The sequence below is a fragment of the Elephantulus edwardii genome, unplaced genomic scaffold (assembly GCF_000299155.1).
Source record: "Elephantulus edwardii isolate Elephantulus edwardi_28Jun2011 unplaced genomic scaffold, EleEdw1.0 scaffold00007, whole genome shotgun sequence".
Lineage (NCBI taxonomy): Eukaryota > Metazoa > Chordata > Mammalia > Macroscelidea > Macroscelididae > Elephantulus > Elephantulus edwardii.
Genome location: NW_006399757.1, coordinates 986,913 through 1,010,715, shown reverse-complemented (window position 1 = coordinate 1,010,715; position 23,803 = coordinate 986,913). Strand labels below are relative to the sequence as shown.

Genomic DNA, 23,803 nt, shown 5'->3' with positions numbered 1-23,803 from the left:
ACAACAACATCCCGTGCTGCCTTTTGAAATCTTCTATTCAGCTCTTTAGTATCTTGAATTCTTCCTTGTGCTTTGGCTTCTCTGCTCTCCAGTGCAATGTTCAGGGTAATCTTCTGACATTTTGGTCTTTTCTTTCTCTTCTGTCTTTGCAATGACCATTTGCACTCTTTCTGGATGATACCCTTGATATCTTCCCACAGCTCATCTGGTCTTTGCTCATTAGTGTTCAAGGCCTCAAACCTGTTTCTGAGAAGGTTCTGAAATTCATGTGGGATAGACTCAAAGTCATATTTTGGTTCCCATGGACTTGGTTTAATTTTCCTCAGCTTCAGCTTGAACTTGCATGTGAGTAGTTGGTGGTCTGTTCCACCATCAGCTCCTGGCCTAGTTTTCAAAGCTGATATTGAGCTTCTCCAGTGTTTCTTTCCACAGATATAATTGATCTGATTCCTATACATACCTTCAGGTGAAATCCATGTGTATAACTTGTGTTTATGTCTCTTAAAAAACGTATTTGCAATGAATAAGTCATTGATCATGCAAAATTCAATCATTCTCTCTCCAGCTCCATTTCTGTCACCGAGTCCATGTTTTCCAACTATTGAATCTTCTTCTCTGTTCCCAACTTTTGGATTCCAGTCACCCATTATTATCAATGCATATTGATCGCATGTTTGATCAATCTCCAACTATAAAAGTTGGTAGAAATCTTCTATTTCCTCTTCCTTGGCTCTGGTTGTTGGTGCATATATCTGAATGATAGTGGTATTCTCTGTACTTCCTTGTATGTGTATGGATATTATCCTGTCAGTCACAATATTGTACTCCAAGATGGATCTATAAATGACTTTCTTAACTATGAAAGCAACTCCATTTTTCCTTACCTTTTCATCTCCGGAGTAACATATCATATGATCTTCTGACTCAAAATGCCCCATGCCAGTCCATCTCATCTCACCAATGCCTAGTATGTCAATATTTATGCATTCCATTTCTTCCTTAACAATATCTAATTTTCCTATATTCATGGTTCTCACATTCCATGTCCCAATCACTAGTGTCTGTTTACAACTTTTCTTCTTCCTTTGTATTTTCATACTTGAAAGCTCCAGCTCAGTTGCTCTTTCTGTTATTCTACGTGTGTTCTGTTGTACATAGTGTTTTCAAAGGCCTGCTATTTCAGAAGTGGGTGGCCAATCCTTCTTCCTAGTCTGTCTTAATCTGAATGTTCAGATTTAGAGAAGTATTGATCTATCCCTTATTGTGTGGTTAACCATTAGTATAGGTTTGTTTTATTTCCCAAATTACTTTCCTTTCCTCTTCTGCTGCTATATCTATCAGACTGTTAAAAGGAGATGTTGTATCCTGTGTACAGAGTTATGGATGCTCCACTCTGTAATGTAAGTTGGACCTTTGCTCCCTTATTGCAGCAATTATTACCTCTCAATACAGCGGGCTCTGCAAATCATCCCAGACACAGGAGACAGGATGGACTCCTTGCATAATCTGTGAGCAATGGCACTCTTTATAACAAGTTTACACCACTCTTCTCAACATGATGGGGAGAGCCTCCAGCATCCATGATGCTGTATTTCATTAGACATATATAATAATCAATAAAAACATATTGGTAGTCCATGAAACAGTTTCTAAAAAGAGCATAAGGAGGAATATACACACAGAACAAAATAGCAGAACTGAGAAACTGAGATGATACCAATCAAACTAATGATAAAACAACTCTTATCTTTGTATGCTATAAGGTGTCTTGTGTGTTGTTGTATCTGCTGATCACAACAATAATATGAAGTAGAGAAGTGAAGTCTATTTTCATTTTCACAATATTCATAGGGTTGAGTGATTAGTCCAACATCACTGAAATTTTGTGACTATGATAATTCTCTTTGTATTACATCTGATTATGCCACAGACAGACAGACAAAAATATTTTTCTAATTGTATTTGTTTATTAAATTTCTCTGTCTTCCTTTAAATGATGACATATGAGGCTAAAAAAAGGAATTATGAAGTGAAAGGAGAGGTAAGAGGAAAATATTGAAATAGTGATAATTTTCATTAAATTGTTTTATGTTTATATACTTGGTGTTAGTTTAGCCATCTAAGAGACCTTAATATTTGCACTAATTAAGGTGAATTTGATATTTATAATTTTACTGTAATCTTTGCATGGTTTTGTTACTGAATAATTGTTCTTTTTTGTTGGTTTAATATTCCAGAAATCTGCATGCACACTGCCACATTGTCCTCCATCCTTCCACATGTCATGTAATCTACATTCCATGCCTGTTCCATCAAATGAATAAATAACATATATATGCATGCATGCCACAATATGTTTAAAGAATTTATAGCATGTCACATAATTTTCCAGAATTTCACATAAATTCTCTCAATGACTTGAGTTAACCACCAACTTTCAGACGGAAGAGAACATTTTCAATTAGGAGCCTGTACATTTTGAGAAATAGTAGTTTGAAGTGTTCAATAAGAGAAAATTCAGTGAATGAGAAGAATATAATTCACAACTCAAAGACTCTAAAGCTAGATTGGAAAGCGAGATAGCAGATTGTTCATTAGTCTCTGCTCTTGCCACCACTAGGATGGGATGCTATTACTATTAGCATTTGTTAGGGTGATGTCAACTCTTGGTGATCATATGCATAACAGAATAAAATGTCTGGTCAACCATCATCCCAATTGTTGATATGTTTGGGTCCACTGTTGTGGGGATTGTATCAATCCAACTCATTGAGGGTTTCCCTCATTTCCAGTGACCTTCTACTTTTCCAAACATGGGATCCTTTTCTGGTGATTGGTCTCCCCTTATAGGTCCAAAGTGAGTCAAATTCATGCCATTTTCACTTCTGAGAAGCTCATTGGTTTTATTTACTCTCAGGCTGATCTGCTCACCCTTTTGGCTGTCCAAATATGTTCAATATTCTTCACAATCCTAACAGTATGAATGCATCATTTTTTGGCCTGTCTTCCTTTCTCATTATACAACTTTTGCATGTATATGAGGCAATTGAAAAAAACTTGGCTGACTTTAGCTATCAAAGTGACATCTCTGCTTTGGGCAAATCTGGCAAGGGATAGGTAGGTGTTCAACAATCATTTTCTGGATGGTTAATTATATAAATAGACAGGTGAGTAAATTAAAGATGACACTTTCTAGGTATAAACTTCCTGGAGAAATCTTTGCTAAAATTTTTCTCATAGTTTTAAATCTCATGATTGATACCTCAGGCTAATAGTAGGAAAAATTAACATTAATATAAAAATTAACATTACGTTTGCCTTCACCATCTTTCCTAACTCTTTTGATTACTCTAAAGCACCAAAACACAAGAGTAGACTTTCTTGATTACAATGAAGCTCTGTACAATATCCTTATTAGATAGGAAGGCCGTGTATTATAATCAATTCCCACTTTAAAATTAGGAAGCTGACGCTCAGAATAAGAAGTGCAGCTAGGATTTTGGCCCACGTCTCCTGAACACATACCTAAATTATTTTCTATCATGTACTTCTCTGCTTTCTTATAGTTCTACATGCCTGTTCTCAACTCTTGTTCTTATTCTTAGCTAATGGTGAGTGACAGGAAAAAAAGATTTTGCCTGGATATAGTATATATTCCAAATTTCAACTTTTTTATGTCTTATGAATACCGTTATTGTTAGTTGCCATCCAGATTTTTGGAGGATTCATACATGCAAAGTAGAATTTCTCAGTAGTGTGCCTCAGGCTCTTCCCTTTTGGTAATAGAGTACCAGACATGTCTTCTGAGGTACCAGTTGATGATTAAGTGGTTAACCACTTGTGTCCTCTAACTGCCAGACAATACTGCCTAAAAAAAACCATTAGGTAACTTATTGAACTTATTTTTGTTCATTCTTTGGTTTTGATCCTGTCGTATATGTTTGTGTGTGTGTGTGTGTGTGTGTGTGTGTGTGTGTGTGTGTGTGTGTGTACTGCTAAGTCAGAACTGACCCATTGCTGACTGACACTGGAGGAGATTGCCTATGCGTCTTCTGCGGAGCAGCTGGTAGAGTCAAACCATGTTCCGCTAGGATTGCAGTGCAGCTCCTAACCACTACGATGCCTCTCTCTTTTATTTCTTTATCACATTCAAAGCAACTTTCAATTTAATTCAGAATTTGCATTTCAAAGGATTCTAGCAATACTCAGATCAGGTAATAAATAACTTCTTTTTTTCAATGAAAATTCATTTAAAAAGGAAAGATGTAAAAAAACTCAGATATTTTAAAGGTTTGTTTTGTTGTTTCATGAGACATACTTAAGAGTTATATTTCTTATGTTTACATTTGCCTCTTTCAACTGTCTCAGAAATAAATTATGTAACTGGGTGGTTGGTATTTGTTCTAACAAAATGGTTGGGAGGGGAAAATCAACATTTAAGTATTTATCTCTAAGAGCTATGCAAGCATCCTTGAGAGTATAGATTAAATATCAAAGTTCAAGCGCTTCTCTCTCTCTCTCTCACACACACACACACACACACACACACACACACACACTATTGTGATAATTAAAGATTTTTCTGAACTTCCACTTGTAACAAAAAACCCTACTATTCCAATTACCCTTTACTCTACATGGCTGCTTGCATCAAATTCAGAGGTTCATGAACTTGGGTAAAAAATAAGGTACATTTGTATTTAACCAAAATTTAGCATTTGCTTTTACTGTCAATGGAGACAGCACATTTACGTCTCTTTCTTTAATGGTAATCATAGCTGTTTTCATATCACGTTAACTTCGTATAATTAGAAGTTATTTATATTCTTTTTATTAAAAAACAGTTTATATCACTGTAATTATTGGACACATCACTAGATCTTGTTGTTTAGTGTGTTTATTAAAAGCACTTATGGGACTATATTACAAATGTGATCTAACTATTTTAATAATGCCTTTGAATATTTTTTCTTCATAATTCTATTTGACTTTTTTTTATGCTTTCAAAAGCACTTTTCTGGTTACAGGCCTGTCCCATCTGTCAAAAATCTGAGGCACAAATGTGTGTGGCTGTTCTCTAGCCCTGCCAATAATTCAGGCTCTTGCTTTAGGCTCCTGACTGTGCTCACTGTGTTTCTTCTGAGCCTTCCATTCCAGGTCTCTGATGCATCTTCCCCCCATGCTAGGTATCATTCTGCTTCACTCAAACTTTACAATTTAAGTTCTGATTTTACTTTACTAGATATACCTGAGCCAATTTGAATGTGTTTGAAGCCCTGGGAATGGAGCCTTCAGATGAGCCTAAAGGTTCGAACTTACTCATGTAGTGAATGCCCCTTCCATTAATTTGGACAGAAGACTGAAATTTATTTTCTCAAGACAAATAACAGAAGCCTGTAGATATGGAGCTCTGGAAATTACTTAGGGCAAGGAGAAAATTCTGAAATTGAAAACAGGGACTGTCAGTGAAAGTCTTCTGACTTCCAGAATATTGGTAGCCAGCTTTATACCCACAATCAGAAAATGGAAGGATTTTGCCTTGGAAAAATTGATCAATCCAAGAGAAAATACTTAGAGTTACCAACTTTGAGGTACCTCTCTCCTAAGAAAGACACTTAAGTCTTACTTATCCATGCTAAGTGCTGCAGATTAGCAAAATCTTTCCTTTTGCAGGGCTTTTTAAAATGACTGCTCCTAAATATAAACAGATCGGACTAGCATTTATTTAAGGAAAACCAGCAGTTCCTAGATTCAAACCACCTGTCTGGTTTGGCAGCACAACCCCTTGCCCATGAGGCCACCAGTGTTCCCTTGCATGTATTTAAGGGAAATATTGAGTATGAACTTGCTTTGTGGTGTTGTTTGTAGGGAGTTACATTGTTAATCCAAAAATGGCACCTCTCTGGAGGTTTGATTCCACCTCCAAAGATGCCTATTTGGCTCTAAGAGATAAATATGGATGATCTCTTTGAGCACAATTTACATCCTCCTGAAAAATGTCTGGGGAGTCAGCTAAATAAACAGTCAGTATCAATGAGCTTAGTGTTTTGTTTTGTTTAGTTGTGTTTTTTAATATGAGCAGCAGCCACGAAAACAAACCAATGAAAGAAGGACTCAAAAGAAACAGAGAATCCAAGTCACAAAACAACTCTCACACACACAAAACCCAGATTGTAATTAATATGCTAGGAGGGCTAGAAAAAGTATAGCTATATCTAATCCATGAAATAAGAACATGATGCTATAAAAAGGATTATTCCATGAATAAGAAAAATTGGAATTGAAGAAAAGACTAGGCAAAAATAAAGGTTTTTTTTGTGCTAAATTGATTTTTTTAAATTTTAAAAAATTTTCTTCTTCTTCTTATTATTATTAATAATAATTTCAATGAACATCTACAGAGATTTTGGAATTCTATTCATTCATTGTTTTTAAAAAAACTAACAGAAGATTAAGAAATATGAAGGTATCTCCTAGAAAAGCAAACATGAAAGATGAGATTGGGGAATGGTAAAGAGCTTGAGGACCATTAACAAGCTCCACATTTCAATTCTTAGAAATCTCATATTGAGAAAACAGGAAAAACAGTAACAAAAACAGAGAAAACACTATCAAATTATTCAAAACTGCCCTCCTGTTGGTGCTGGCTCACGCCCATGCCTGCACAACTAAATAGAATGCTGCTTGGTCCTACCTCATGCCCGTGATTGATTGTAGATGGGATCTTTATGATCCTAAGGAGGGTTTTCACTCCCAAATTGTCTGAAGTCAATTGCCAGGCCTTTCTTCCTAGTCTATCTTAGTGTGGAAGCTCTGCTTAGGCCTGTTCATCATCATAACAAAATACAGGCCTCTACTCACAGATGGATGGTGACTGTAGGTGAGGTGCGCTGGCCTGGAATCAAACATGGCTCTTCCACATGGAAGGAAAGAATTCTACCACAGAACTACCATTGCTCCTATCAAAGCAATAATAGAAGAAAACTATCAAAAACAAAGATTATGATCCTGCAACCTGTATGAAGAAAAATTCATATCCGGGAACATAGATATATCATCTTGAAATTTAGTACATTGTGATTAAAGAAAGCATTCTCAGAAAGAAAATGAATAATGAAGAAAATATGAGATACTGGAAGTGAGGATTGTGCACTAGGGAGGGTTGAAGAAATTGAAGATTGTGTGAAGTTCAGGACCATGCAGATGACAACTGATCCAGATTGGAAGAGGAAAGCAAAAAGCTTCACATTAGGTAGCTACAAGTACAAATGAACTTACAGAGCAGCTGACTCATTTGCCCAGGTTTGGAAGAGCCTTTAAACTTGTGATCGAATTAATAATAGGTACATAGAAAAGCAAATGTTAAAAAGAAGGGGAAAAGAGAGAATTATTAACTTCAGGGGAAAACAATGCATGGCAGATAAAAGAAAGGTAATCAGATATAGTGCAAGGTTTAGCTGTTTCAATTTATTGACATGCACATTAAAACATATATAGTAAGCACTGATCTAACTAAAATTGTGAAGTAACTGAACTAGAAAGAAGGAAGAATAATGTTCTCCTAGGCAGAAAGTAAAAAGGAACATTGAATTCCTTGTCTTTCTTATTTTTCAAATTTTGTTAATTGAGATAGGTTCAGGTTTTATCTCATTGGTCTTGATTTTTTAACAAGTTTGAAGCTTCAGGAATAAGTAGATTTCCCTTTGGTCCGAGCAAGGAATTGGTGGCCCAGCTGGGCCTGTAAAATTCACATCTACTCTTAATTTTCCATGTGGGCAAGAGATTAAAAAGCCTGAATTTGGCAATTCCTTTCACATCCACATTCGCTAAAATGAAAAATTAATATTAGGAGTGCTGTTTTTGTTGCATTGAGTCTTTTGGTTAGTTTATTTTAATAGTATATTTCATCAATGAGTGAGAGAATAAAATTGAAGAAGTGTTTATAGAAAGATTTTTCTTTCAAAAGAAGACTAACGCAAGACTTCATTTAGGAGGTGACAGACTGTAGTTGCAAGAAATAAACTTTCACATGAGTTGCTTAAGCAAAACATAAAAAAGGAGGGCAGCTTCACCTATTAAATTTTTAGTATATAATGCACCACTGAATGACATATCTAACAAGCAGAGATGATAAGGCAAAAAGAAATTCTATTGTTGCTTTTGTGTGCAGATGTACCTTATATGTCCTGAGACATTTCCAGAAATGTTTCAAATAATTCTCATTTAAATGTTTATATATTTCCAGTAATTCTCATTTTAAAGACCTAAAGTTTCATACAATATTTATCCTTGTGTGTTGTTGCTGTGTTGTTATGTGCCGTCGAGTTGTTTCCAACTCATAGCGACCCTATGCACAACAGCCCTAAACCCTGCTCTATCCTGCGCCATGCGCACCGCCTCTGACACACCCATCCCGATTACCCCAGTCACCGAATCAATCCATCTCATAGAGGGTCTTCCCCTCCTGCGTTGTCCCTCAACCCTCCCAAGCATGATGTCCCTCTCCAAGGACCCGTCCCTCCTGCCAACATGTCCAAAATATGTCAGACGAAGCCCCAGAATCCTTGCCTCCAAGGAGTAGCTTGATTTAATCCTCTCCAAGATAAATCTGTTTGTTTTCCTGGCAGTCCAGGGTACATTCAGTATCCTTCTCCAGCACCACAGCTCAAAAGCATCCACTCTCCTTCTGTCCTCCCTAGTCATTGTCCAACTCTCTGATGCATAACAAGCGATTGCAAAGACCATGGCCTGTATCAGGCGCACCTTAGTCTCCAGAGAGACACTGTTGCTCCTGAGTACTCTAGAGAGGTCCCTAACAGCAGACTTTCCCATCGCGATACGCTTTTTTAAAAATTATTATTATTAAATTTTATTAGTTTCAATGAACATTCACAGGGATTCTGGGCTTTCACTCCATTGCCGCACCATTCTCTCCACCCTCCTCCCCAGTTTGTTCTTCTTCCCCGCCATCCGAATGTCTGTTTTAATTGTCCAATTGCCACAGTGCTTGTCAAAGTCATTTCTGATTAATCTCCTTTGTTGGTGTGTCCTTTGCCATTCCCTATCACTCCTCCCTGAGAGAGACTTCACCCTGATTCATAAGGAAAAGGGGATGGCGTATTCTCTTAGCTACTTCCTGCTGAAAAGGAATGCTGTGGGTTTCAGGGTGAAGATTTTCTCTCACTACTCTAAAGGGCCCCTTTGGCAGTAGGAAACACATAGACTATTATGGAGATTGATTTTGGAATTTAGATGCACTCTTATTGATTGTGCTTGGCCGTACATGTTCATATCCTTGAAGATGTATCATGGGGGTGTTGCAACCTAGAAGACACAAATTTGACTAACAAGTTATAAGTACATGAGTCAAAAATTATGGAAAAGTAAAAGAAAAGATTCTTTCATTGTTTTACAAACCCTCCCCCAGGTCCCCTCCACCATGTAGCCCTCGCTCTAGACTCCTGTGATGACAGAAGTACCTAGTCATATATCTCTTTTAAACAGTTTTCTCCCTCCTCTGTTTCAGTGCAGTATACATTATTGAACACATATTACTCAGTCTCTCCCAAACCCTGAGGTTAGTCCCATTCTACAACAGTGGCATCATGTAATATTTGTCCTTTTGTGACTGGGATATTTCACTCAGCACACAGGGTGCTGCGATACGCTTTTTGATTTCCTGACTGCTGGTGCCAAGAGTGTTGACTGTGGAGCCAAGCAAACTGAAGCTGTGAACAATCTCAATCTCTTTGTCATCCATCCTGACGCTGCCAATTGGGTTAATTCACTCATCATAATGCTATCCAGTCCCTGACAAGTTCGATAATAATTTACAAAATCATTGCTCCCGTATGCTGTATAGTATTCCATTGTGTGAATGTACCATTGTTTCTCAATCCATTAGTTTGTGGTTATACCCTCTCAGTCAAGAGTTTTATAGCAAAAGTTTACAGAATACTCCTGGAACTCCATAAGAAAAAGACTGATAAGCCAATTACAAAATGGGCAAATTACATTGAAAGAATTCTCACAGAGGAAGATATTTGAATGGTAGACAGACACATGAAGAAATGCTCCAAATCACTGGCAATAAGAGAGATGCAAATTAAAACCACAATGAGGTATCCTCTCACTCCAGTAACAGTGGCAAAGTTTGACAGAGCAGCAAGTAATAAACGTTGGAGATGTGGTGAGAAAGGAATTTTTATACATTGTTGATGGGATTATAAAAAGGTACTATCATTCTGGAAGGCAGTTTGGCACTTCCTCAAAAAAGCTGAACATAGAAATTCCACATGATCCAGCTATTCCAATACTTGGAATGTACCCTGAGAATATAAGAACTGAGGCACAAATGGGGATTTGTGCAGCAATATTCATAGCAGCATTATTCACCATTGCAAGAACATGGAAACAGCCCAAAGAGTCCTATTTTAGAAGGCAGTTTGCAGAGCAGAGAAGGAACCCTTCTCCGGAGAGGGGCTGCTTTAGAGTGTGAAGTGAAGGGCAGGTTATTGAGGGTAAACTGCCCTAAACCAAATCACTCTCATCAATAGGCACTGAGGTGAAAATGTAATATGAAACTCCTTAGGGATGGGAAGTTAAGTCCTCAGTACATGAAAAATATTGGCATAATATTTTCAAATATTAAAATAATGTGCAGGAGTTGTATGGTATATGAAACATAAAACTTGCATATCATTATGCATAAAAGTGTGGTATACAGAATCAAGAGTATTTCACAGAAACTAAGTGTGGAAAGTTCAATGGAAGGAATAGAACAAGGAAGCTGGTGCTAAACAGAATCAAACCCCCAAACAGCTACTGTCTCATCAATTCTGACCTCATAGTGACCTTCCATCAGACTGTCTGGTGGGACTGAACTGACTACCTTCATTTGACTGAGGAGCTATTCAATACAATCTTCAACTTTCCTATTAGCAATCCAACATGTAACCAGAGGACTGGTTTTATTTAACTTTTCAGATTTTCAATGTTTATGATCTCTATTTTTCTTCTGTGCATCAATCTTTACTTCTGTTTATAGAGTTGCTTTCTCTATTTTTGAGCATACATAAGCTTGGCATGCTTGTTGTTAAGTGATACCTCAGCCCCAACACTGTATCATCTAGATGCAAGGAGGACTGTCACAGATGAATTAAAATTTTGAATCTATTTGAAGTTAACAGAGAAGCTCTCTGAGTATATTAACTCAGGTCCAGTGTTACCTTTGTCGTTTCTCTAACTCATTGCTGTTGAGTCACAAATGAACCATAGCTGACCCTACAGTGAGTTTTTCAGAGACTGTAAATCACATAAGAAGAGATTACCCATGCTCCTCTAGAAGAGCAGCTAGGGATTTGAACTGCCTAGCTTTGTATTGGCAGCTTTTCTCCTTAACCACTAGCCCATCATAGATCCCAAAAGGTAAAGGAACTGAATACAATACACACAGAAAAACAGAACTAACTTCTATGGCTAGAAGGAAAGTCAATGAAGAAGGAACATAGGCTGGGTGGAAACCTAACAGGCATTCAGCATAAATTTTAACGGCAGTTGTGTTTTTGGTAAAGAGGTTATAGAAGAGGAATCTGGGAAGGTTAAATAAAGCCTTGAAACAATCTATAATTCCATTTAATGAGAAGAGTGGAGTGCAAAATAAAGTAGGGAACAGACTGTACGACCTTCAAATCTAATCCAACTCTTATCTTTGCACCCTGGTTAAAGCAGCCAGGGTTCTGTTTGTCCTTTCCTGATGGTTGCTGTGTTCTGTACTGGTAGGAGGCTTACAGGATTTAGAGAAAACTTGTTAAGGCCTGTCTACAAAAGCTTATGGAGCAAAAGGAGAGAAAGTTGTATATGAGCAACCAATTTCTCTCCTACTTAAAACAACCTTTGGTATCCTTAAACCTCAAATAAAATGCTTTCATTTTTCTTAGTGAATTTCATGCAAAATTCATACTTAAGACATATTTGAAAGATGCATGAGAAAACATTACTTGTCAAGGGTCTAATTTTGAAGCTTTTAAAAAAATACTTTCATACAGTCATTTATACACACACATTGTGCTTCATTCATGTACATTAAGTTTTCTACATTCATTCACATATGTTGTTGTTGCTGATTAACATCAAGTCAAGCACAACTCATAGTGACCCTACGAATAAAAGGCCTGAAGCCTTTCTATAACTATCGTCATTTATCAAAGTTCATAGTTTCCAGAGGCATGCTGTTTAGGGAGTAGATGCCACTCCTGCTTCCAAACCTGTCTTAAACTGGGAGCTTCATCAAACACTGTCCACCATGGGTGACTGTAATGGCATTTGACACCCCAGTGGCACAAGGTTCAGCATCACAGCAACCCCAGGTTGCCTCAGTACAGCAAATTGACTCTTGGAAGAGAGCTGTACCACTTACAAGAATGTTCTTCAGAAATATAAAAACCAACTTTTTAAATACCTCAGCAAAAATTTTTATTTTTAACTTGTAAAAAAGAGCTTTTATTGTTGCACTTTTCTCCCTGCCTAGCCCTCCCCCTGCCCCCAGTTCACTCCTCTCTCTGAAAAGTAAAAGAAAAATTCTTTCTTTGGTATACAATCCACAGAAATCCAAAATCTCTGTAAATGTTCATCAAAATTAATAAAAATCAAAATTTTTTTTTAAAAAAGAGCTTTTAAAATATGTTTCTTTCCATAGGAGAAATGGTGAGGGAGAAAAATGCATATGTTTCCTATAAGATGCTATTATAATTGACTCTGCATTTCTCAAACTGAGAGAACTGAAAAACAAATGTAAGCCTTATATCACAGTGTTTGTTGAAAGATGCTCTGGGGAAAAATATTTGGTAATGACGTATCTGATAAGTGACTTATATCTAGAACTTATAGACTACTCCAGCACCTCAACAAGATAAAGGTAAACAACACAGTCACAAAATGGGCACAGAATATGAACAGACACTTCATCAAAGAAGACATTCAGATTGTGAATAAACACATGAAGAAATGTCCAAAATCCCTAGCTCTGAGAGAGATGCAAATCAAAACAACTGTGAAACATCATCTCACCAAAATAACAATAGCAAAGTTCAACAGAGCAGCAGACAACAAATGCTGGCAAGGTGTGGAGAATATTCACTGTTGATGGGAGTATAAAATTATTCACTGTTGATGGGCGTGTAAAGTGGTGCAACCACTGTGGAAAGTAGTGTGACACTTTATCAAAAAGTTGGAAATAGAAATACCATTTGACCCAGCAATTTCACTACTGGAAATTTTTCTAAAGAAACCTGAACTTCCACCCAAATGGATATATCCACACCCATGTTTATTGTTGCACTGTTCACAATAGCAAAGAGATGGAAGCAACCCAAGTGCCCATCAATACATAAATGGATAGAGAAGTTGTGGTATATTCACACAATGGAATAATATGGAGCACGGGGGAAAAAAGAACTCATACAATATTATGCAAAATAGGTGACCTTGGATGATATTATGCTGAATGAATTATCTCAATTACAAAAGGACAAGTACCGAATAATGCCATTGTTATAAAACAGGACTGAGATGAGGTTGAGGCGAAACTAAGAAAAAAAGGGAAACACTGAATTGAAACAGATGAGAGAAAGAACTGTTTAAAAAGAATATATGATTAAGTATTATTTATTTGCTTGACAACAGTCCAGAATAAGAGATGCATAGCAAAGAGCATTAGGGGGTGGAAGGAGGGAGGAAATTGTGCAACAATGAAAGAATCTTTTTAAAGAGAATTGCTAACTGAGGGGAGGGGCTAGAGAGGAAAATGTGCAATAATGAATGAATGGAAAAAAGAAAAAAGTTTTCTTTAAACTTTCATTTAAATATCAGAAGGGGAAAAACATTAAAAATGCTATGGGCAATGTATTGAATGACCCAGAAAGCCTCATACACAGAACCACTATATGAAAGAGTTGACTGATGTTGAATAATTTCAGAAAGTACCATATAATCAGGAGCCAAAGGTAAGGAAGGAGGAAGGAGAAGCTGCATTGAAGGCATTGGTAAAAAATAAGTCCCCAGGAATTGATGGGATACCAATTGACTTGTTTGAATTAACAAATGCATCCCTGGATGTGCTCACCAATCTGTGCCAGGATAGCTGTCTTGCCAACAAACTAGGAGAGGGAGGTTCACATTTGTTCCCATTCCCAAGAAAGGTGATCCAACAGAATGTGGAAATTATTGAGTAATATCATTAATATCACATGCAAGCAAAATACTGCTGAAGATCATTCAAAGATGGCTAGAACACTACGTAGACGGGGAACTTCCAGAAGTTCAAGCAAGATTTAGAAGAGGCTGGGGCACCAGGGATATCATTGCTGATGTCAGATGTAAAGTAAAGAATACCTGAAGAGTATCTATTTGTCCTTTATTGACTATGCAAAGGTATTCGATGGTGTGGATCATGATAAGTTATGGTTAACACTGAGAAGAATGGGAATCCCAGAGCACTTAATTGTGCTCCTAAAAAACCTATGACTAGACCAAGAGTGTTGTGCAAACAGTGCAAGGAAACTCTACATGGTTTAAAATTAAGAAGGGAGTGCATCAGGGTTTATTCTTGCTCCACATTTATTCAATCTGTAGGCTGAGAAAATTATTCCCGAAGTTCGACTGTGAAGAGGAATGTGGCATCAGAATCTGAAGAAGACTCATCAATAACCTGAATTATGCAGATGACACAACTTTGCTTGCTGAAAGTGAGGAGGGCATGAAGCCCTTGTAGAAAATCAGAGAATTCAGCCTTCAATATGATTTGCATCTCAATGATAAGAAAATAAAGATTCTTAACACTGCCTGATAGACAAAATCATCATAGATGGAGAAAAGACTGTCAACAACTTCATTGTACTTGTATCTGCAATTCACGTGCATGGAATCAGCAATCCAGAAATTAGAAGCCATATTGTACTGGGCAAGTGGCCAGGAAGGACTAGTGTTTGGAGAAAAACATCATACTCTGAAGGGCAGAAGGACAGCACAGGAGAGGAAGACCCCAGATGAGATTGTTTGCCATGGTAACTGGGGCTATGGGATTAGGTGTCTTGTAGTCAGTGAGAATGGTTCGGGATAAGGCCCGGTTCAGCTTTTGTACATAGAGTAACTCTGTGTTGCAGGTGACGCAATGGCACATAACAGCAACAACAGTTGCACTGGGAAAGTCTGCAGGTAGGGACCTCTCCAAAGTTTTGAGAATTATATTAGTTTGAAGACTAAGGTACATCTGATTCAGGCCATGGTCTTTCTAAACACTTCCAATGCATCTGAGAGCTGGACAATGAATAAGGATGAAAGAAGAGTAATTGATGCCTTTGAACTGTGGTGTTGGAGAGGAGTGTTGAACATCCCATGGATTTCCAAAAGAACAAATGAATATGTCTTGGAGAGGGTGTAGCCAGAGTGATCTTTGAAGGCAAGGATTATGAGGCTTCACCTCACATACTTTGACCATGTTGCTATGAGCTGCTATTCCTTGGAGAAGGACATGATACTCAGAAGGGTAGATGGTGGGCAAAGGAGAGGAAGACCCTTGACTAGGTGGATTGACACGGTGATTGCCACAATGGCTGCTAATGTGTTAAGAAGTGTGAGGATGATACAGGATAGGAGAGGGTTCAGATCTGTTGTTCATAGGGTTGCTTTGGGTTGTATTCAACTCAGTGGCACCAAAAACCAACATCATTCACCTATAGTGATAGTTTAATCTCCTGTTTTCCAATTTGGATGCTTCATATTTCCTTATCTTGTCAAATTACCCTAAGGGGGGGAAATTTTATATGTACAGGGACTTAATCTTTTTTTTTAAATTCATTTTAATGGAAGTTTACAGAGACTTAGGGTTTCCAGTCATTCATTGTTGTGCTTTTCTCCCTGCCTACACCCTCACCCCCAATTCACATTTCTCCTTGATGAGTAAAAGAAAAACTCTTTCATTGCTATTTAATCCCTCCCCGCCCCCAGATCCACTGCATTGTGCAGCCTTCATTCTTGACTCCTGTCATGACAATAATGCCTAGTCATATATCACTTTTAAACAATTCTCTCCCTCATCTGTTGCCATGCAGTATACATTATTCCTCCCCTTCTTCTTTGTCTTCCCTCAACCCCAATGTCAGTCCTATTTTACAATAGTGGCCCTATGCAATATTTGTCCTTTTGTGACTGAGATATTTCACTCAGCATAATGTCCTTTAAGGTCATCCACTTAGCATAATATTTCATAAGTTCCTTGTTTTTCAGGGCTGCATAGTATTCCATTGTGTGAATATACCAGAGCTTCTCTATCCATTTATTTGTTGATGGGCAACTTGACTACAATACAAAATTGTTGTTTTTGTTGTTGTTGATTGCCTTCAAGTCAAGCACAACTCATAGCAACCCTATGAACAAAAGGCTTGAAGTCCCTCTACAGCTAACGACATTTATCAAAGTTCACAGGGTTTCCAGAGGCAGTGGTAATAGTGTGTATACTTGCCTGGTCCCTTTTCACAAAGGAATACCTGTGATCTCTCTCCATTGAGAATGCTCTTTGGCCCCTAGTTTTGCATACATACTTTTCACTATGTGGAGGACATTCCTCTCTATTACTATTTAATTGAGTATTATAATTAGGAAGTGGTATTGAATTCTGTCAAAGGCCTTTTTTGTGTCAGTTGATAAGATCATATAATTCTCCTTTGTTTCATTAATGAGATTAATTACATTAATTGTTTTTCTTATTTTTTCTCACGACCCCTGGTTTACAATACAATTGTTTTTCTTATGTTGAACCATCTTTGCATGTCTGTTATGAATCTCATTTGATAATAATTTTTTTATATATGGGTTTGATTCTTTTGGCTAGAATTTTGTTGAGGATTTTGCATTTGTGTTCATGAGAGATATCGATCTGCAGTTTTCTTTTAGATGATTTGTTTGCCTGATTCTGGTATCAGGATTATGCTTGTATTATAGAATGGGAATGTTACTCTTTTTTTTATTTTATTTTTCCTTTCAAATAGTTTAACTGGTGACTACTTATCTCTGGGTATTTGGTAGAATTCATGGGTGAAGCTTTCTGGGCTGGGGCTTTATTTTGTTGGAGGTAATTTTTTTTATGACCTGCTCATTTTCTTTTTTTGTGATCATTCTGTTCTATTGCTGCCTGTGTTTATTTGGGTAGAGTCTGGATTTCTAGAAATTCGTTCATTTTTCTCCAGGGAACTGTGCTGCAATGCTTAAGCCCCACAGTTCAAATCCACCACCTGGCTTATTTGGGTTATATCTTGATTTCTAGCAATTTGTTAATTTTTCTCCAGGGAGCTGTGCTGCAATGCTGATGCCTCACAGTTCAAATCCTCTAGCTGGCTTCTTTGGGTAATGTCTGGATTTCTAGAAATCTGTTCATTTTCTCAAGGTTTAAAATTTGTCAGAGTATAGCTTTTCATAATATGATTAATAATATTTTAATTTCAGTTGGCTTTGTTGTGAAACCACATTTTTAATTTCTTTTTGGGATTATTTGAGTCTTTTCTTGCAAGTTTGCCAATGTTTTTCCCTATCTTTTTAATCCTTTCAAAGAACTAGCTCCTGTTTTTTTGGATTGTTTCAACTGTTTTTATTTTTTCTATTCCATTTATCTCTGCCCTTATCTTTAGGATTTCCTTTCTTCTAGAGGCTGTAGGATGAGCCTGTTTGGTTTTATTCAGTTTTTATTTTCTTTTTTTCTGGTTTGAACTGAATCTGACTGACACAAGAGGAGATTGCCCCTCTTTCTCAGCAGAGCATCTGGTGGATTTGAACCTCAAGACTTCAGGATTGCAGCTCAGCTTCTTGCCCTAAGCCACCACAGCTCCCCAGAGGGTTTACCTGATGTTCTTTTTCTTTTTGTTGGAGATGTTGGATTAAGTAGTTTATTTTATTATTTAATTCTTTTTAATATGTTTGCTATTGCTATGAACTGACTCTGAGAACTTTCTTTGTTGTATCTTAGAGGCTTTATTAAATTGTATTTTCATTCATTTCATGGAATGAATTAACAGAATTCATAAATTTCTTTTTCTATTTTTTTCTGTAATCCAGTGGAAGCAGGCTTGGCATCCACTTCCTAAACAACATGACTACGGAAACTCTATAAACTCTTACAGATGTAGATAGTTACAGAAAGGCTTCAGGCCTTTTGTTCATAAGGTCGCTGAGTTGTGCTCCACTCAAAGGCAATCAACAACAACATAATGCAGTAGTGCTCAAGTAAGATATTATTTAGCTTCTACGTGGGTATGTTTTGGTCTTTTCTCTTCTTGTTATTAATTTCTAGTTTTGTGACATTACAGTTTGTGAAGATATCTTGTATTATTTTGATGCTTTTCATTTGTTGATGTTTGCTTTGTGCCCTAATGTATGGTTAATTTTTGAAAATGTGCTGTGTGTACTTGAGAAGAAAGTAAATTGAATTTTGTTGGGTTGAGTTCTCTGAATAAGTCTATGAGATCCAGTTGGCTAATTGTGAAGTTAATTTCTTCAGCATTTCTGTTGAGTTTCTTTCAAGTTGACATAATCTTTCAATGAAAGTGATATATTGAAGTCTCCTATTACTGTTGTGCTGTTGTCTATTTCTTTCTTTAATCTGTTAACGCTTATTTTATGTTTGCAAGTATGTGATTTGTTGCATAGATATTAAATAAGGTTATACTCTTTTGTTCTATTGTGCCTTTGAACACTATCCGATATCTTCCTTAATGAGCAACCTATACTTGGACCAAGAGGCAGTCATCAGAACAGAGGAGGGAAGCACTGCATGGTTCATACGTCAGGGATGTGTCCTGTCTCCATACCCTTTCAACCTGTATGCAGAACAGATTATCCGGGAGGCTGGGCTCCATGAGGAGAAATGCGGCATCAGGATTGGTGGAAGATCTATCAACAATCTGCGTTATGCAGATGACACAACCTTGCTTGCTGAAACTGAGGAGGACCTGAAGTGCTCGCTGCAGAAGATCAAGGACTGCAGCCTTTAATATGGATTGAATCCCAATGTCAAGAAGACAAAGATTCTCACCACTGGACCAATTGGCAGCATCAGGATGGATGGTGAAGAGATTGAGATTGTTCACAGCTTTAGTCTCTGTGGCTCCACAGTCAACACTTTTGGCACCAGCAGCCATGAAATTAAAAGGCATGTTGCAATGGGCAAGTCTGCTGTTAAGGACCTCTCCAAAGTACTGAAGGGCAATGGTGTCTCTCTGGAGACCAAGGTGCATCAGATACAGGGCTTTGCAATCACTTGTTATGCATCAGAGAGTTGGACAATGACTAGGGAGGATAGAAGGAGAATTAATGCCTTTGAGCTGTGGTGTTGGAGAAGAATATTGAGGGTACCATGGACTGCTAAGAAAACAAACAGATTCATCCTGGAAAGGGTTAAACTGGGCTGCTCCTTGGAGGCAAGGATTTCGAGACATCGTCTGACATACTTTGGTCATGTTGTAAGGAGAGACCGGTCCTTGGAGAAGGACATCATGCTTAGGAGGGTGGAGGGACAGTGCAGGAGGGGAAGGCCCTCTATGAGTTGGATTGATTCGGTGACTGGGGTTATCTGGATGGGAGTGTCAGAGACAGTGCAATTGGCACAAGACAGAGCAGAATTTAGGTCTGTTGTGCTTAGGGTCTGTATGAGTCGCAAGTGACTCGATGGCACTTAACAACAACATCTGGACTATTGATTGGGCCCACAATCTGTTTTGGTTTTTCAGGAGGAAGTTTGTTTTGTTTTATTTTAATGTTTGTATCTGGTTGCTGCTTCCTTGACATGATGTGTGATACTTGGTAGTTATGAGTAGCTTCTGCTGTATGTGAGTGGCTAACTGCCAGTTCCTTATCCCTGATTCAGTTACTCCATGGCAATCTTCTGAGCTGGGTCTGCGGACAAGAGGGTAATGGGACCCCTAGTTTCGTGTGTCTATGTCCTTGCCCTATTGTCACAATCTCCATCATGCTCTAACCTATCATTGTAGTCTCTGCATCAGTCTACCTCATTCAAGGTCATCCTTTCTTTCACTTACCCTCTAACTTTCCCAGCATGATGTCTTTTTATAAGAACTAAATCTTTCTGACATTATGCCTAAGTTACGTGAGATAAAATTTCACCATCCTTGCCCCTAGGAAGTACTCTAGTTTCACTTCCTCCAACATAGAGTCATTTGCTTTTTTGGCAATCCATGGGACATCCAATTCTCTTCTTCAATACCAGATTTCAAAGCCAGTAATTAGCCAACCCAAATTCATGACGTGGATCAAAATTAAATAGAAATAAACAAATCTAATGCTATTTATTAATAAAATTCATATATTAGAAAACTAAAAGAAGATGAAAAATAAGTTACTAAAATTAATAAGATAATTTAGCACACTTGCAGGATGTAAAATTTACTAGACAAAAATAAAGTTTGAAAAATAGAAAATGCAATTTTAAAAAGTTATTTGTAGGCTAGCTCTGGTGGCCTAGTGGCAAGAAACTGCACTATAATCCCAGAGTTGAGTGGTTTGAATCCATCAGATGCTCTGCTGGAGAAGGAGGGACAATCTCCTCCTGTACCAGTCAGATCCAATTTAACAGTATACACACAAAAGAAAATAAAAAATAAAATTTTTAAAAAGTTATTTATAACAAATGCAAATTATACAACATCAAGAAGTCAATCCAAAGGACTTTTTAAAAGAATTTAAAGAAGACATTGAGAAACCTTCATGCAGATCATTAAAGAAAATGAAATAAACTTAAGTTCATACATATGGACATATAGACGTGATTCAGTGGAAATACTAATTGTTCAAAACCGGTGTTGATTCCAAAAATATTCCCTTCAAAATTCCAACAGGAATTTTGTGGACTTTAAAATTTGTGTGGAAAACCTAAGACCTTTAGAATTATTATAAATCTTAACAATTAAGATACACAAATTCTGTCATGAGGATAGTCAAATGAAACAGAATACAAAATCTGGACATAAATCTACTCAGATATACAAAGCCATGATATATGACAGAAGGAATATAGCAGATCATTGTTGAAGGAACAAACTTTTCAATAAATCATCTGGGTTTACAAAAACAAAATCCTCACACTCACTGCTATCCAGTAGATTCTGATTCGGCAATCCTCCATCAGGCTTCTCAGGCTGTAAACAGAAAAACATGTCAGTAAATAGAACACGTGTGTCAGTCAATAAACAGAACAAGTGTCTCAGGCTGTAAACAGAAACAAGATGAAACTGCCCAGCTCTCTCCCTGAGAGTTACTGATGGATTTTAATTACTAGAGCCTCGAAGTATTTCTTGAATGGGAAACTAATACAAATCCAGTGTAAGTCTTTCAAAGAGTTTTTTCTCTCTACTTTACACTGTGGTTTTTGTATACCGTCCAGTTGGAACTGACCCATAGCTGACCCTCCAGTGGGTTTTCAGAGACAAGTAATTGCACAGGAGGAGATTGCCCTAAGACAATCTAAAGACAATGAGTTTGTTTTTATTTGTTTGTTTTCTAAATTTGGCTTTATAACAGTTTCATAAAATTATTTTATGAAACAAAGTCAATTAATTTTTTATGGCCTTTAATGTAAATCTCACTATTGGGCCATTTTTTTTTTCGATACACACTTTTATTAAGGTCATTTTCTTCAAGAACATTTAAATACTTAAATAAATGTTAAATAAATAGTCATGCTATTATTTATAATAAAAGCTGGAAACAACCTGAACACATTTAAGGTTTAATTGATTAAATAAATTATAATTCATCAATTCAGTATATTATTTTATAACCATTAAGGTGAAAATGATGAAGACCATGAAGCAACAATATGGAAAGCATTTATGATATTTTATTTATATCACAATAGAGCAAGTTGTTCCTGGTTGACAACTGATGTTAAAAGGAAGAGTAAATTGTAAAGTTGTTTCTCTTCTATCACTAAACCTAAGTGAGGCTGGTTATGCCTTGAAACAAGAATAAAGCATAAACACAAATCAAAATACCAATTTATTAAGGTGGTTGGATCTTGAATGATTTCTTTTAAAAATTATTGATAAATAACATTTGAAGGGGGAAAAAACCAAAATTAAAGTAATACAATGTTACCTATTTTCAATAAGAATAATTATACTTAAAGAAAAATATAAATTAGTGAATTGTTTCTTCTAGTTTAAAAACAATTTACTTATATGTATTCTAGTACCTAGAACAAATGTTCATCTGGATCTAATTCATTTAAAAATAAATAAACAAAAGCCTGGAGCTACAGTTGAAACAATTCCACATAAAAGATCACTTTGGTTGCATTTCTTCCAAGACCGGTTTATTTGTTATTTTGGTAGTGCATATTTTGTATTCTTCTCTAATATCACAATTTAAAGAAATCAATGCTTCTTCTGTTACCTTTATTCATTGTACAATTTTTGCATACAAAGAAAATTATTGAAAACTCCATGGCTTGGATCAGGTACACCTTGGTCTTTAGATGGATATCTTTGAGAACAGAGTTTTCCAGTGCAGAATGACTATTGATTTCTTAACCGCTAGTACTTAGGATATTAATTGTGGATTCAAGTAAGATAAAATCATTGACAGTTTCAATCTTTGCTCCATCTATCACGATGATGTCTTTTGGTCCAGTGGTAAGGATTTTTGTTTTCTTGATGTTGAGATATGTAAAAAGAGCAAGTCACATGGAGAACACTGTATTTGACCTTTACCACCTTCACAGGAGGAAATGATTCCCACCCACAAAATCAATAACATAAAACAATTTTCCATGACATCAGACACGTCCCCCATGCTCCCATGACTCTTTATACTCATTTTAACACCAATAGTATGTATTCCTTGGCTGGGCCCAAAATCCAATATAATTGTTCATAGACCACTCAGAACCATATTGGTAAAGTTAAATTGGGTTATAATTCAGATTAATAACAAAATATAGTCAAGATACCTCCCAAAATATGCATGCAGACACCTCCACCTGGTGGCTCCAAGTGTTCCCAGGTTCTTAGTCCTGTCACTATTGGCTCCCTCAACCCCAAGTCCCGTCTCACATTCAATTCTCCCATTCATCCATTGCTGCTGCTGCTATCCCAAAACATTTCTCTGAGTTGATGGAGGTCTCTCTCTTCTCTGGCTAGGAGAAGAATTCTATCTTTTCTGGTGCAGGGAAAATTCCTTCTGGTGTGGGGAGAATTCCTCTTCCCTGTAGCTAGCACTGTTCAATTTATTGGTAAGACTAGCCAGTCCTCTTGTAGGTTGTTAATACTGGCCCTTATTCCTCTTATGGAAAAACAGCTAGCCAATCTTTTTGTGTATTCACAATCCACCTCACTCACACAGTCCATTCCTTCCACATAGTCATCTACACTAAAAAAGCCATCTTGAGAGACAAGTCTCACAAGATGCAATCTATATTGAAGGCTGTAATCTTTGATCTTCTGTAGCAAGTGTTTCAAGTCCTCTTCACTTTTGGCTAGCAAGGTTATGTCACCTGCATAACACTGTTGATTAAGGCTTCAGCCAATACTGATAGCGTATTCTCCTTCATATAGGCCAGTTTCTCAAGTGATTTGCTCAGCATATATGGCTTGTATATGTATGGAGAAGGGATATCACTAGGCATTTTAAATTCTTTAGACAGAATTAATCAAAATAATAATGTTATAATACTTGTGAGATGAAAAATCTTTTATACAAGAGAAAACGGCAAGGATATTTCATATATATATATATATATATA

The 23,803-nt window shown here is 36.9% G+C and overlaps 1 pseudogene; it reads right to left on the bottom strand.

The window, feature by feature from the left end:
- LOC102875848 overlaps positions 1-23,803 on the bottom strand; it is a 56,674-nt pseudogene that overhangs the window by 3,896 nt on the left and 28,975 nt on the right.